Source organism: Prionailurus viverrinus, chromosome A2 (genome assembly GCF_022837055.1).
Source record: "Prionailurus viverrinus isolate Anna chromosome A2, UM_Priviv_1.0, whole genome shotgun sequence".
NCBI lineage: Eukaryota > Metazoa > Chordata > Mammalia > Carnivora > Felidae > Prionailurus > Prionailurus viverrinus.
In genome coordinates, this window is record NC_062562.1 from 105,750,972 (window position 1) to 105,767,565 (window position 16,594).

The window sequence follows — 16,594 nt, forward strand, 5'->3', positions numbered from 1 at the left end:
TCCTGTTAAAGGAAATTTCTCTTTAGAAATGTCCTCAATGACTCCTATGCTTGTTCACATTAGAATACCTATATTGTATGACAAATGGAAAATAAATCTGTTTCAAGTATGCATTGTCATATTAAAAGACTCTGATGCTTTGCCATTACTCAAGTGTCCCATTTCTCTCTTCAATGTTAAAACAGATGTCATGATGTTACTATTAGCATTTCATGTTTATACTTTTCTGCATTTTCCTAATAAAATTATTTTTCACTGACTCTGTATGCTTTCTACTTACCACTGATACAAATTTTATTTCATATTTACATTAACATGACTAAGGAAATATTATCTTGCTTTACTATCATTACTGCTGATTACAGTGTTTGCAAATATCCAAGGTAAGTCAGTGAAAGAAAGACACGTTCAAGGCATTTCTACTGCAACAAAATGTGAGTTTTGTTCATGTGGTTTTTAAATTTTTGATGTACATTAACATGTGAATATAAATGTGAATGATTTACAAGAACATTCCAGTTGATTTAAAGTTGGTGAGCTACATAAGAAGAAGAGGGTTTAGGGGCACCTGGGTGGGTCAGTCCGTTAAGCATCCGACTTCGGCTCAGGTCATGATCTCGCGGTTCGTGAGTTCAAGCCCCGCGTCAGGCTCTGTGCTGAAGGCTCAGAGCCTGGAGCCTGTTTCAGATTCTATGTCTCCCTCTCTCTCTGACCCTCCCCCGTTCATGCTCTGTCTCACTCTGTCTCAAAAATAAATAAACGTTAAAAAAATTAAAAAATAAATTTAAAAAAAGAAGAAGAGGGTTTAGAATGGAGAGGCTTGTAGGATTCAAGTACATGGAGAGAACAGTAGAAAACTAAGAAATTTAAACTACAATGTCATGAATCTTTAATTGTAAGATCAATGTTTTGTAACAAACACTTTTCCACTGGGAGGTGGAGGAAGCAAAGGAGAAAAAATGTTTACCAGATGTTGGGCATTCCAAATAAGAAAAGAAGACATTACTCCTATCACTGCTTCTATAGCACAGATGCTATCTATCACTACAGTACTATAGTCAGACCATGTGGTCCACTTTAATGAGTGTCCTCCTAAGTGGCTATTAATTAGCATGTTCTTATATACTAAGTCTCAATATCATTCCAAAGTTTATAGTTGGTTCCTTACTTTCTTCTTTCTTTAGAGTATGCTTTATGAGTTTTATGAAGAAGTTCCAGTGATTACAAGAGCTCAGAGCATTTACATGGTTTTGGAGGCGGGGTGGGGGAACAAAGTATTGACAACTGGCAGAGAGGGAGTAGACAATAAATGAGCCAACCCCAATGAGGATAATAAGTAATAATGAAAGACTAAATGATAATGATGAGTGGAGCCAGTTCATCAGTTTTCCATATCTCAGGCTTTTGCCTCACTTAACTGAATAAAATATATATGGTTCAAGTTATAGTGAAAAAATATTCCTCTTTCTGATATGCATTTATTTATACAACAAGTATTTATTGTTTACCTACCATATTTCTGGCAATGTGGTCTGGGTTTGAATTACTTTTCAAACTTCCTGATAAACATGAATTTAGCGCCCTTGCCTTCTGCACTTATATAAGAGTACCTTCTGACTTCACCCTGTGAAAAACTCTTAAGAGGTGAATGAAATACTGTAATAAAAGAAAAACATTGACATAACTTAAAAACACATGAATAAATCTTGAATTCAAACACTGTCATTTGAAAAACAGCCTGTATACCTAACAAGGCTTATATTTTCACTTTGAAACAACACATGGTCTACCCATTTGTCACACCTAAGAGATGTCTAGGCTACTTCTATATCTTGTGAACAGTTTCATGGATCTACAACCACCATGGCGATCAAAAATTCTTTCCCGAGGTATTTTGTCAAAATGAAATTAATTTTTACTATTATGTGAGAAAATATTAATTTGGGGTATACCTGAAAGCATTATTTTTTCACATCTAGGTTGTATGTGAGGTTCCAACATGGAAAACAGGTCAGTGGAACTTTGGAATGATTTTTTCCAAGAAGGGAAAAAAATAATCTTATATAATATCAATCATATAATTAAGTATACAGGCAATTATTGTAAGCCATACGATTTATTGGCGCCTGGGTCTTAATATTTAAAAATAAATCCTTCAGTTTCTTAAAAGACTATGTTTAACCCACCTACTTTCAGATAACTGTGAACAAAAATTTTGAGGTTTAATAATCTATATAACTATGTTTAGAATTATTTGTAGGTAATCTAACTGATATCAGCATAAAATAGTTAAGATAAATACTTCAGGGGTTATTTTTTATTACACAAAGTTATCATGGTTAACATATTTCTGCAATTTTCAGCTCCATTCTTTCATTCAAAATCAGTAGAATTCTGTACTCCACTTATGAGTAAACCACTTAGGCAGTTACCTGGAGAACACAGAATATCCATAAAAGAAAGAGATAGGTACAGTGAATATTCTCTAAAAAGAAAAATAAGCTATATCTGGAAATATAAAATTGGCACTAAGCATTTTATTTAAAACATATGAAAAATGTCAAACTTCATAAAAAGGATAACTAATACACACAACGCTTAAAACAGATTTTGAAGAGTTGGAGTAAGAATTTAAAGAAAGATATAAACCAATAGGGACCATAAGCATCAAGGGACACAGCAGAATATCCAACATACTAGGAAATCACACACACACAAAAAATGTATCCAGACTTGATTGAAAAGAAGGCAACATTCTGACAAACACCAGGGTAAATTTTATTGCCATTTCTTAGTGAAAAAGGAATATGGAAATCCACTGCCTGTTGCATATTATTATGTTTCCAGTTGATTGCATACTAAATTTTATATAGTTCTCATTCTATATAGTGAGTTTGGTGATTCTAAATATAAAGTGTTCATAGAGTTCCAATAAAGGAATCCTCCCAGGCATATTTGCAACAATGACCTCTATGTAATTAGCCAAGTTCTGGTGCCAGGAGTACAAAGAAACTAGTAAGAACATTCTCACAGATGATTGTTTTTAACAAGCTTATTTTTGTTTGGGTGCTCTACTTATTACATATGCATGTCTGATCTCTTGCAAAACTAAAGCCTTATAAGAATGTCAAGGTTACAAGTGAGGTTCTGTAATTTTCCATTAGTCATCAGGTACTAGATTTAAACAGCAGATTGTTTCAATTGGTTTAGTTGGCTAGTGCCAAAGCCTATTCAAATGTTCTCTGCCTGTTGTTTACTTTTGTATCTGTAACTCAAAGTCTTGCTGCCAAGTATTCTATGAGCTCTCCAAAATATTTTAATGCAAATAGGTTGGAAATGTCATCAGGACAATTACATTAAGGAAAAAGCTCAAGTAAATCCACAAGCAAATGGGGTTGGGGGGGCACTTCCACATAGATCATTAATTCTTAATGATGAGGATAATAAAAGTAAGGCACTGATGATATACTATGTATATTTAACATTAGCTGGGAAATAATGATTAAGCAGTAAAAACATAAAACTGATTGGAAGGTGATGAGCACATTCCAAGCAGAAAGCAGAAACGAAAACAGTGGCAGGAAGAATAAGACAGGAAAGGCAAGAGAACAAGGACTGCAGAGTCCTGGCAGTGTTTGTACTTGGATTCTTTTGCGGAAGCCATCAGTATCCTGTTAAATAGCCACCCAGTCAACAGTCAAGCCCATACGCCCAAGGTCAGATACTGAGGAGCTAAATTTTGCAACAAATGTGACCAGACGAAAAAAAAGGCACAATTGTGTGGAATTAATCAGCCAGCTCAGCAGGACCCAATGCTCATTTCTTTTCCTGGTATCTAACAATATTCTCTAACTCCTTCTCTAGATTAAAGTGCAAATGGCATGTTGCTATTATCATCTGATATTAACTACTTTAAGCCACCATCAACATTGCCTTTTGGTTTACAGGATTCAATCCATATCTACTGTCTGTTTCAAAATTCTAAGTATCTCATGCCTATTTTATATCTCATCATAGTCATTTCATCCAACCAAATCTTTTTTTTTTTTAAGTTTATTTATTTATTCTGAGAGAGAGAGAGGGAGAGAGCACATGCCCAGTGAGCAGGGGAGGCACAGAGAGAGGGAGAAAGAGAATCCCAAGCAGGCTCTGCACTCTCAGTGCGGGGCTCAAATTCACGAACCATGAGACCATGACCTGAGCCGAAATCAAGTCAGATGCTTAACTGGCTGAGCCACCCACGTGCCCCTTTGTCGAACCATACCTTAAAAATAAATCAGAACACAACTAACAGTAAACATGTAAAAGAACTTAAGATGTGTAATATACAATTGTTTTCATGACATTTACTATACATACTGAATTTAAAAGTTTTATCCAAATTATTTATGATCAAATCAGGCCAGGTGTATAGGAGACAATGCACCTATTCAAATACAGTCAAAGCATCAATTCCCATTTATTATCCACCCTCATTATTTTATTTTTATAAAATTAATTTCTTTCAAAATTATAGTATGCCATGTTAACATGTATTTCAAAAACAACATATGGTTCCTCTATTTCATGGTGTTGCATAGTGGAGATGGTACAGTGAATGATAAAGATACATAGACACAAGAAGGAACTTTAAAGTTCATGCAGGTACAGAAGGTCAAATGGGTTCAACATCCTAGAAAACAATTTGGGCAACAGAGACAAGAAAATGAAACAAAAAGACTGGGCAACACAGATCAGACAAAGGCAAACCTTCACAGAATAGGAATTTAGAGTCCAACCCTGAACATTAATGGGAATCATAGGATACCCACATCAAATAGGGCACCAAAACTTATCAAGTAGATTTATGACCTTATTTGTGTGAGGGTAAAAATAACATGTATTGAGCCTCAGTAATGAAAAGACAAGACATATAGGAACCTCCAGGCTGGAAGATGCAGCGAGGTGAAGAGAAGGAAAAGTGTACCTAATACTTTGACTTTTTATTAAGCATGAATTTTAAATTTTTATTGAAGTATAATTTACATACATTAAGGTGAAGATCCTAAGTATTCAGTTCAATGAGCTTGGGTAACTGCATGCAACCCTTTAACTATCCCTCAAAACAAGAACATTTATATAATCAACAGAAAGTTTCTTTATATCCCATTTCCTGTCCATTTCTACCTCCACCTCAGGCAATTACTTTGAGATTTCTGTAACAATTTCTAAAACAATAAGTTTTACCTTTTCTTGGAATTTATGTAAATGAATTACAATGTATGCATTTCTTTTTTTGCATGTAGATTTTTTATATCACAAAATATTCTAGAAATTCATCCATGCTGCTTGCATCAGTAGTCTGTTCCTTTTCTCTGAGTAGTATTGCATTATATGAATGTACAAATGTGTATCATTTGGTTTACCTGTTGATGGATATTTGTTGGGGGTTTTTTCTTTTAATTTTTTCTACTATTATCTATTATTATATTATTATTTTAAGAGAGAGAGAGCACGAGGAAGAGGTGTGTGTGTATGTGGGAGGGAGGGAGAGAGGGGGAGAGAGAGAGAATCTTAAGCAGGCTCCACACTCAGCACAGAGCCTGATGCAGAGTTTGATTCCATGACTCTGGAATCATGACCTGAGCCAAAATCAAGAGGAGTGCTCAACCGACTGAGCCTTCCAGGCACCCCTGTTAGGAGGGTTTTAATTCAAATATTGGCTTAATAAGAATAGGCTGCTATGAATATTTATGTGCAAGTCTTTGTGTGGGTGTATGTTTTATGTTTCCGTAGATAGCTGGGTCACAAGAGAGATGTATGTTTAACTTTATAAGAAAGTGCCAGATAGTCCAAATAATTTATTTTTACATTCCCATTAACAACTTATGAGCATTTTAGTTTCTCTACATACTCACCAATAGAGTTCCTATGTACCCTACAATATTGATACTTTATATTAGTATGGTAACTTTGTAATAAATAATAAAACAATATTGATGCATTTGGTATTGTCAAATTTTTTGTTTTTGTTTTTAGCCCTTTAAATGGATAGCAGGCAGTGTATCATTGTGCTTTTTATTTGCATTTCCTGATGACTAATGATATTCATTACTTTTTCATTTTCCAATTGTCCATTACTATGTATTCTTTTGCGAGGTTTCTGCTATGTCTTTTGCCCATTTTAATTGGATGCTTTATCTTTTTAGTGTTGATTTGTAAAAATAAAGGTCTTTTGTCACATAATTGTATTTCCCCATCCTTAACTTGCTTATTTGATGGTGTACTTGATAAGAAGAAATCCTTAGTTTTGACAAAGACCAACAAATACATCAATATTTCCTTTTGTAGTCCTAATAAATCTTTTAAATAAATAATCTATTTAATAAATAATTTAATAAACAAATCATCTAATAAATATTTTCCTGCCCTAAGTTAGTAAGAAAATAGTACTGAGAATTCCCGTGTACCTTACACCCAATATCCCATGGTACATTTCTTATAATTAATGAATCAATATTGATAAATTTACCAAACTTTATTCTCATTTCCAGAGTCTTTACCTAAGGTTCTTTTTCTGTTTCAGTGTCCCATCCAGGACACAACATTGCATTTAGTTGTCATGTTTCCTTAGGTTCCTCTTGGTTCGTGACAGTTTCTCAGACTTCCATTGTTAATAATGAAAATTTTGAGGAGTGTTAGTTAGGTATTTTATAAAATGTCTCTCAGTTAAGATCTTTTGTTTTTCTCACAATTCGATTGAGTGTGATGGTTAATTTTATGAGCCAACCTGGCCAGGCCATAGTATCAACATTTGGTCAAACATACTCTGGATATCTCTGTCAGGGCATTTGTGAATGAAATTTACACTTAAATCAATGGACTTTGAGGAAAGCAGATTGTTTTCCATAATGGAGGTAGGCCTCATTCAATCAGATGAAGGCCTGAATAGAATAAAAGATTGATCCTCCCAGGGCTAGAGAAAATTTGGCCAGCAGATAGCCTTCAGACTTGAACTGTAACATTGGCTCTTTCTGGGTTTCCAACTTTCACTCTCTCTCTCTCTCTCTCTCTCTCTCTCTGTCTCTCTCTATATATATCTCAATATCAGTATACATATAGACAGAGAGATACATCCAGTTGGTTTTGTTTCTCTGGAGGATCCTGACCAATACAGTGGAGTTACAGGTTTGGGGGACAAAGACTTTATAAAGAAGTGCCATTCTCATTGCATTATACCAAAGGTACATAGTATCAGCGTGACTTATCACCTTGATTGCCTGTCTGAGGTATGTGGATCAGATTTCTCAACTGCAAAGTTACTATTTTTCCCCCTTCTATACTGTGCTCTTTGGAAGGAAATCACCATATGCAGTCCACAGTTAAGGAGTAGGAAGTTATGCTCCACTCCGTTGAGAGAAGAGTATCTACATAAATTATTTCAAATTTCTCTACATACATCATTTGTCTATCCCCATTTATTTATTCAGTCTTTTATATATATATATATATCTGTATGAACTCAACGATGAATATTTGATAATTTGTATTACCATCTACCACCACCTTATTTATATTTTTGCTTGAAGTGTAAAAGCTTTGGCCATTGGAAACTCTTTCCTTTGGCTGTTGTGTCCCTTTGATATATCCCCCTCATTGAGTTCCTAGGACTTGTGTGTGTTTATTTGTTTCCTTAAGCAATTTCTTATTTTCTGACACTACAAGTTTCTCCAGGCTCATCTTGTATAATTCCTGATTCAGTTCTAGAATAATCCATTTCTCCCAGGAGCTCTAGCTCCTATTATTAAAGAATGATATTAGAAATTAAGTTCTGGGTACTAGGTGTGCTCATTGGTACTGAGGTGTTATTGCTTCCACACCCTCTCAACTGATAGAGAAAGGAAATCTGTGTGTATACTAATGTGTATATACAAGAATCTGTAAACATTCCTGTATGTAATTATCCATATCTCTATTAAGCTAAATATGAGTTTATACTGGCATATACAAATGTAACCCATACTACATTTATTATTGTAGCCTCTTCCCCGTGCTTATCTGTAACATCCTAGTCCAATAACAAAAACCTTGGCTCCACCTGTCTACCATCCAATTACTTACTGGTTCAATTCCTATATATATGTATGGTGGTATCAGAATTCGTATTCTGTAGCTCAACATGGAACAATTTTATGAACTATAGTACAGTGCCTATATACATTTTCTTTTGCCTTTAGACTTAAACACTCTATTCATTTCTGAAGTTACCTAGGTCAGTATCTTTTTCTCCTAATACCTTCAGCAAAGTCATTTCATATATTTATAATAGATTCTGTCTACATCACTCCTGGGATCTCACACCTGGTAAATCTTTTTTTTTTTTTTTTAATTTACTTACACTTAGGCTCATTCTTTGTATTGTAAAGTTCTATGGGTTTTGACAACCCATAGTGTCATGTGCCCACCATTAGAGTATTATACAAAATAGTTTCACCATCCTAAAAAAATACCTTGTGCTTTTCCTCTTCAACCCTCTTTCGCTTCTGCTGAAAGCCTGGCAACCACTGATCTTTTTTACCTCATGTAACACCTACTTCACTACTACCTCATGTAGTTTTGCCTTTTCCAGAAGGTCATGTAATTGGAATCACAGTAAGCCTTTACAGATTGGCATATATATATATATATTATATATATATTATATCTATATTATATATATATAATATATATATAATATATATAATATATATATTATATATATTATATATAATATATATAATATATATATTATATATATTATATATATATGTATAATATATATCTATATGTTATAATGTTTACTTATTTTTGAGAGACAGAGCATGAGCAGGGGAGGGGCAGAGAGAGAGGGAGACACAGAATCCAAAACGGGCTCCAGGCTCTTAGCTGTCGGCCCTGACGCTCCGACCCAGGACTCAAACTCACGGACCACGAGATCATGACCTGAGCCAAAGTCAGATGCTTAACTGACTTGAGCCACCCAGGCGCCCTATAGACATTGGCCTATATTTTTCTATATAAGCATCTAGTGATTCCAAATTAAAAGACTGGTCCTTTCACTATTGAGCTGACTTTGTAGGAAGTTAATTGATCATGGGTCAATTAATGCATGAGTCTACTTCTGAACTCTGTTATGTTCTATTGATTCTATTCGGCTATTCTAATAACAATGATACATTATCTTAATTACATTAACTTTATAGCTTGAAATCTGGAATTACAAGTATTCAATTTTGTTGTTCTTTGGCAAGATTATTTTGGTTCTTCTAAGTTCTTCCATTTGCATATAAATTATAGAATCTAATTGTTGATTTTATCAAAAAAGACTTCGAGGATTTTGATTTATATTGAATTGAATCTATAGACCAATTTGAAGAGAAAGAAACACCTTAATACTGAACCTTCTAATTTGTGAAAATAGTATCTCTGTTTATTTCAGTCTTCATTAATTTCTCTCAAATAGATTATAGTTTTTAATATAGGTATCTTGCATGAGTTTTATTAGGTTTATTCCTAGGTATTTAATTTTTTTAATGCAATTGTAAATGGTATTTTTAGATTTTTATTTGAAAATTATCATTACAATTGATTTTTGTATATTTACTTTGTGTCCTATGAACTAACTAAAATAGTATATTACTTCTGGAATATTTTTCTGGGACCCATAAAATATTTTACACACAAAATCCTGTTTCTTTACAATTTTGTTTATAAACTTCACGCATTTCAATCTTTTTCATGCTTTATTGCACTGGCTAAGAATTACGGTGAAATGATGACACAAAGTCATTTACCAATTTATCATCATATATGATTCTATCCTTTATGGTGAAATTTTTATAATCAATGAGAATTGAAAAACTAGTCAATTTACTTTTTTCTGCATTTATTTAGATGATGACATGATTTCTTCTTCTATCTTGTTATTTTGTGAATTACGTAGATTGAGTTTCAATGTTAGCCACTAGTATTATTCGTTAATGTATTCCTGTATTCAATCTGCTAATATATATTAACATTTATTTATTTTTGAGAGACAGATAGAGACAGAACATGAGCAGGGGAGGAATGGAAAGAGAGGGAGACACAGACTCCAAAGCAGGCTCCAGGCTCTGTGCTGTCAGCATAGAGCCCGATGCAGGGCTTGAACTCACATACCGGGAGATCATGACTTGAGCCAAAATTGAGTTGGACGCTTAACAGACTGAGCCACTCAGGAGCCCCTGAAGCTGCTAATATTAACAAATTTTGAATCTTTGATCATGAGAAGGTGTATGGGTCTATAATTTTCCTTTCAGGTATTGTATTTACCAAGTTTTGATATCAAGGTTATGCTGCATCATAAAAATGAGTTGGGAAGTGTTCCTTCCTGTGTTTTTTAAAAATTTATTTAATATTAGTTTTCCTTTTTATTTAACACTTGATGTAATTTAATGTAAAGTCACCTGAAATTTGAGTTTTCTTTGTGAGGTTTTGATAACAATTTAATTTCCCTAATACATGTGAGCCTACATAGATTTTTCTATTCCTTTATGTGTCAATTTGGTAAGCTGTATTTTTTAAGAAATTTACTCAATTATTTAAGTTACTGAATTTACTAACACAATGGAGAGATTCTCAACTTCAACATTATGGGTATTTGAGGCTTTGCTATGGGAGGATGCTCTGTGTTTTGTAGGATATTTAGCAGCATCCGTGGCCTATATCCATAAGATTCCAGTAGCACCTCTTCCCTTCGGTTGTGACAACTAAATTATTTCCAGATACTGTGAAATATCCCCTCTGGGAAAAACTGTCCCCACCTGATAAACATGGGCATGAAGTTATTCATAATATCCCTTTATTGTGTCTTTAATGTTTGTAAGATATATAATGATGTCCCCTATTTTTTTAATGATATTGGTAATTTATAATTTCTTCATTTTTTTTGTTAGGGTTTTATCAAATTTATTAATCACCTCAAAGAATAAACTTTGACTTTATTTTCTCAGTTTATCTTTTACTTCATTAATTTCTACTTTTATATGTAATATTTCATTTCTTCTTCTTAAGTTGGGTTTAATTTTATCTTCTCTTTTGTTTTCTAATGTAGAAGCTGTGCCTTCAACTTTTTTTTTAAGTTTATATTTTAAAAAAGGAGAAACAGAGGGAAGGGCAGAGAAAGAAAGAGACAGAAAATCACAAGCAGGCTCCACACTGTCAGTACAGAGTCTGGCACAGGGCTTGAACCCATGAACTGTGAGGTCATGACCTGAGCTGAAATCAAGAGTCTGACACTTAACTAACTGAGCCACCCAGGCACCTCTCTTCTTTCCTAATATAGGCAATTAATGTTATAAATTTCCATTTTACACCAGTTTCGGATGCATTCTATAAATTTTGATATATTATGTTCTCATTATAGAATTTAAAATATTTCTCACTTTTCCCCATGTGATTTCTTCTTTGATTCATGGATTATTCAGAAAAGAATTACTTAATTTCTAAGTATTTTGCCATTTTCCAGATATTTTTCTGTTACTGTTTTCTAATCTATGGTCACAAAACATGTATTATATGTTTCTGATTTTTTTGAAATTTATTGAGACTTTTTTATATGCTAGCAAATAATTGGTTTATCTTGCTGAGTGTTATTTGTGCAGTTGAAAGGAATTTGTGCTTTTAATTGATGGATTTCATATTGTATTAACTTCAGTGGATCAAGTTTGTACACAGTGTTATTCAAATTTTCTATACTTCTGTTGATTTTCTGTCTATTTGATCAATTATTTATTATAGTTTTGTCTATTTCTCCATTTAATTGTGCCAATTATTGTTTTGTGGCTTTAAGACTCTGTTAGTAGCTGCATACATGTTGAAAACTGTTATATCTTCTTAAACAATGACTTTTACCACATGAATTTTCCCCTGTATCTCTGGTAATACTCTTTTTCTTGAAGTTTTATTTTTCTTATATTACTATGGTGGTACATTCTTTCTTATGCTTACTGTTTTCATAGTATATCCTCCCCTACTTTTTTTACTTTATCTATCTTCAAATCTTAGTTTACCTTCAAATAATAAAGAAAAATATAAGAACACTGCAATACTATAATTGTATTTACATTTCTTTCTACATTTTGAGCCCTTTTGGGTATATATTTTACTTCTATGTATGTTATAAACCCAAACTATATCATAACTATATTTACTCAAGATATACAGCTATAGATAGATATAATGGATGAAATACATAAAATAAAGATAATAAAAATTACTGCTATATGTTTATTCATATAGCAGGACTTCTACCTGGTATTATTTCACATTAGCCTAAAGAACTTCTAAAATTTCTGCTAGAAATGTTCTGGTGATCAGAACATCTCCTTGTATTCCAAGTATTCCACATATAGTGTGGTAGGTCATTTGATACTGTCCTGGAGATATCAGATATTTTCTTCCATTTGTCCTTTTTTCTGCTCTTTATATTTGGTTTGTATAATCTCTATTAATCTGTCTTAAATTTATATAGTTTTTTCTCTGCTACTTCCAGTTAGCTGGTAATACTATGAAGATTTTTTTATGACTGATATTTTATTAATTTTTCTAGTATTTCAATTTTTTAACAGTTCCCATGTTATCCACTTTCTCCACAGACCCTGCAACATATTTATAATAGTGATTTTAAAGTCCCTTTCAGATAATTTCAACAAATGAGCCATTTTTGTGTTTACCTCTATTAACAGTTCACTCTTGACCAAGCTCACACTTTCTTTTGCCTTCACACATCTCATAAGTTTTATTAAATGCTAGATATAAAAAAAGAGAGAGAGAGAGAGACAGAGAGACAGAGAGAGAGAAGGCTAAATAGTATTTGCCCTAAAAAATATCTTGCCAGTTTTTCTATTGGACTTCTTTGTTTGGAAGTTTAAGTGTATTAATACTTTGGATTTGCTAAGTCTGGATTCTTTTGAAGCTTTAATTACAGTGTTTAGTTGCTTAAAACATGCTTAGGTTCTCAGCACTGGAAAAGCTCTAGAGATTACTTGTACCTGATAGCTCATCCACTAAAGTGCTACTCTTTTAGCTCAAAAGCCCAGCTTCCAGCATGTCTGAGGGTTGTCTTTATTCCTGTCTTGCCTGTCTTACTGTGCCTGAGTGTAACCCTCTCCACCCCATTGCCTTGCCCCAGCCTTCCAAGGGCTGCTGCAGTACAACTTAATGAAGGCTTGGAATCCTCAAAGGGACTGCTCCCAGCAATCCTGCCTCATTCCTGCCTTTCACATACTACTTCTGAGCACTCAGTTAAGATCTTTGGAATAGAGTTAAAGGGTGGATGCACACTTACTCTGACTGGAGCTCCATGAGATTGTCATCTATCATTCCAACCCACACACAGCCATTAAACATTGGCTGGTCTCTCTTTATGTCTGTTTATGGTGCATTTATGTAGTATAAAGGCAACGTATGCACCATAAACTGTTCTGTAAAAAATGAAAGCAGCTGTGATTCTCTCCTCTGTTGGGAAATTCTCATTACCTTTTGGATTTAAATTCATTAAAGTTTGTGTCCTCAGGTCTGATAAGTTCACCACCCCCCCCCCCCCCCCACCCCCTGCCAATTTTTAAAATCCTTTCTTGCTTGTGCTTGTGAACTGGAGCAAAAGTCTCTTGTAACTTCAAAATTTCTGATTGGGCTCTGTATTTTTCCTATATTATAATCCTTTCAGAACACCTCCTCAAGGGTTTCTGGACCCAGTTCTCCACTTTGCCAAAGTGGTGATAACTCCTACTAAAAAACTGAAAATACTTCTTTTCTCCCCTAACCACTTAATTTTGATTGTTCTCCCTTGCATTCATGTCATAAAAAGCTACTTGATCCCTTGTGACTCATATCTGGCCTTGTTTCTTATTCCCTGAGCTTCTCATACCAGTCATGTCTTCCTTCTTTTCTTCCTGTGCATACTTGGGTTTCCCTGTACTTTGAAAACAAGTCTGACCTTTGTGCAGACATATATATATATAAGTAGAACTTACCTTAAGGCTTTTGGTTATCATTAACCTCAATTATTGGATTAGTACCTGCCAAAAATGTATTACTCATTTTTGTTGGCTGAACTTGTATTATGTTGGCTTTTTGTTCAGGGTTTCTTATTCTATTTTAAGGATTGCTTCTTCCTGAAACTTTTTGTTTCTTTAATACTAACCATCTTGTCTAACCCTAAAATCTGAAAACACTGCTTCTCAGCTTTTGGACTCACCTTTTGAACTTGACTAGTTATCTAACTGAGCGCATAAAACTTGTTATCATGCTCTGACTTCATCTATATCTATGGCCACTGAAGAAGAAAAATTATTTTTGTCATTACTTCTTCCCTTTAAGTACAAGAACTCCAACTTGCATAGTCCCAGTGTCTTTCAGATAACATACTGGATTTGTTGTCTCACCTGGATTGCTGTTCTGATTATTTAACACATAACCTCAAAATATTAAACATAGGCGATAGTAATTAACATACTATAATACTATAAGAATATATTATTCTCTATAGTATCTCTATATGATCTCTATAGAATCTCTAATAATCTTCAGTTTTGAAAACATATGTATATATATTTTTACTATGGTGGGCTTCAACTAATTCTTGACTCCCAGTAACTATTACTAATCTAATGGCCATCTTGGTCTATCAGCCATCTCATTGATCTCATTACAACAGTTTGTCAGGAAATAAAATATATTAAACAAGTTCATGAAATTTCAAATTATGTAGCTCTATTCCTCAGCTACATCATTGATTTTGTTTAGGTTTAAAAATTTCTTTCTCCAAATTCTATATTTAACTCCTCCCACAGTCTTTCAGGAAATATTCAGTAATAACCACATACTGTTGATTCTATTTCCCAATTATCCCTACCTATTCACCTTCTCTGTTCCCCAGGCATCATTAACTTTGTTCTGGATCCTTCTCATATTTCTTATCTGGTCAGCCTCCACATCCCATCTACCCACTCCTCATTCATTTTCGGTAACAATTCCAGAATAATCTTTCTAAAATGCATATATGGCCATAATGATTAGCATTAAGTCATAACTCCTTAACACACAGGATCCTTCATGACTAATTTGTTTTCTCAGTTTTAGCCTAATTTCATTTTGCATTTTTGTCCTCATATGTAGACCATGTTCTAGTCATACAGATGTTTATAGTTAAATATATCATACTCTTTTATAGCTCCAGGCTTGTGCACACCTTCTTTTCTTCCCGGTAACTCCATTTCCAGCCTTATTCAGCTAACTCCTTCACAAATATCTCCTCCTTTAGGAAGTCTTTATTAATCCCTAAGTCAGAACCAAATGCCATTCTCTATACCTGCTGTGCAAATTCTTATCATAGCACTTATCACATTATGTTGTAATTGTTGATTTACTTAACTCTCTTCCCCACTAGGCTCTAAGTCATATTAATGAATGTGATTCCGTCAAAATTAAGAACTTCTGCTCTTTGAAAGATAGTTAAGAGAATGAAAGCACCACAGCAAACTGGGGTAAAATTTTTGCACATCATATCTGATAGAGTCCAGCCTTATTCAGAATTAAAAACTCTCACAACCATAAAAAGAAAACAAAATAATAACAATAAAAAATGGACAAAATTTTGAACACTTCACCAAAAATGTTAAAAAGATGACAAATAAGCACGTGAAAACATGTTCATCAGTAACCCTTAAAACCCTTAATATATATTATATATATTAATACATATATATTATATATATGTATTATATATAATTATATAGATAATTAAACCTACAAATTTCCTTTTATTTTTTCTAACATGGCTAATATAATACATATATATTAATACATATATATAATATTAATACATATATATTATATATATAATATATATACATATATATTATATATATAATATATATACATATATATTATATATATATATAATGGAGTATTACTCAAGAATCAGAAAGAATGAAATCTTGCCTTTTGCAACAATGTGGATAGAAGTAGAGTGTATTATGCTAAGCAAAATTAATCAGAGAAAGACAAATATCATATGACTTCAACTCATATGTGGAATTTAAGACACAAAACAGATGAACATAAGGAAGGGAAGCAAAAATAATATAAAAACGGGGAGGGGGACATAAGAGACTGTTAAATACAGAGAACAAACTGAGGGTTGCTGGTGCGGGGGGGGGGGTTATGGGTGGGGGGATGGGCTAAATGTGTGAGGGGCATTGAGGGGACACTTGTTGGGATGAGCACTGGGTAGTATATGTAGGGGATGAATCACTGGATTCTACTCCTGAAATCATTATTGCACTATATGCTAAGTAACTTGGATGTAAATTAAAAAAAAAAATTAATAATAAAATAAAATAAAGAAAAAAAAGGGGGGCACTAGCATTCCCCCCTACCCCCTGCAAAGAAAAGAACACAAGGAAATTTTTGTGGGTGTGAATAGATTCATTATTTTGATGACGGTTATGGTTTCACAAGTATATACGTATGTTTACACAGCATTCTTCTATCATTCACATACCTTACCATATTTCATTGTTTTGTTGAGTTA

General features: G+C 33.4%; 1 protein-coding gene and 1 long non-coding RNA gene across 2 annotated transcripts in view; one reads left to right on the forward strand and one right to left on the reverse strand.

Annotated features, from left to right (window-relative positions):
* Positions 1-16,594, reverse strand: part of LOC125160460 (uncharacterized) — an 89,311-nt gene that overhangs the window by 67,085 nt on the left and 5,632 nt on the right. The window lies entirely within an intron of this gene.
* The window catches only part of TMEM106B (transmembrane protein 106B), a 37,324-nt gene continuing 35,931 nt past the window's right edge, over positions 15,202-16,594 (forward strand). The window contains exon 1 of the mRNA XM_047849426.1: positions 15,202-15,206. The gene's annotated coding sequence lies outside the window, so the exon portion shown is untranslated. The remainder of the gene's footprint in view (positions 15,207-16,594) is intronic.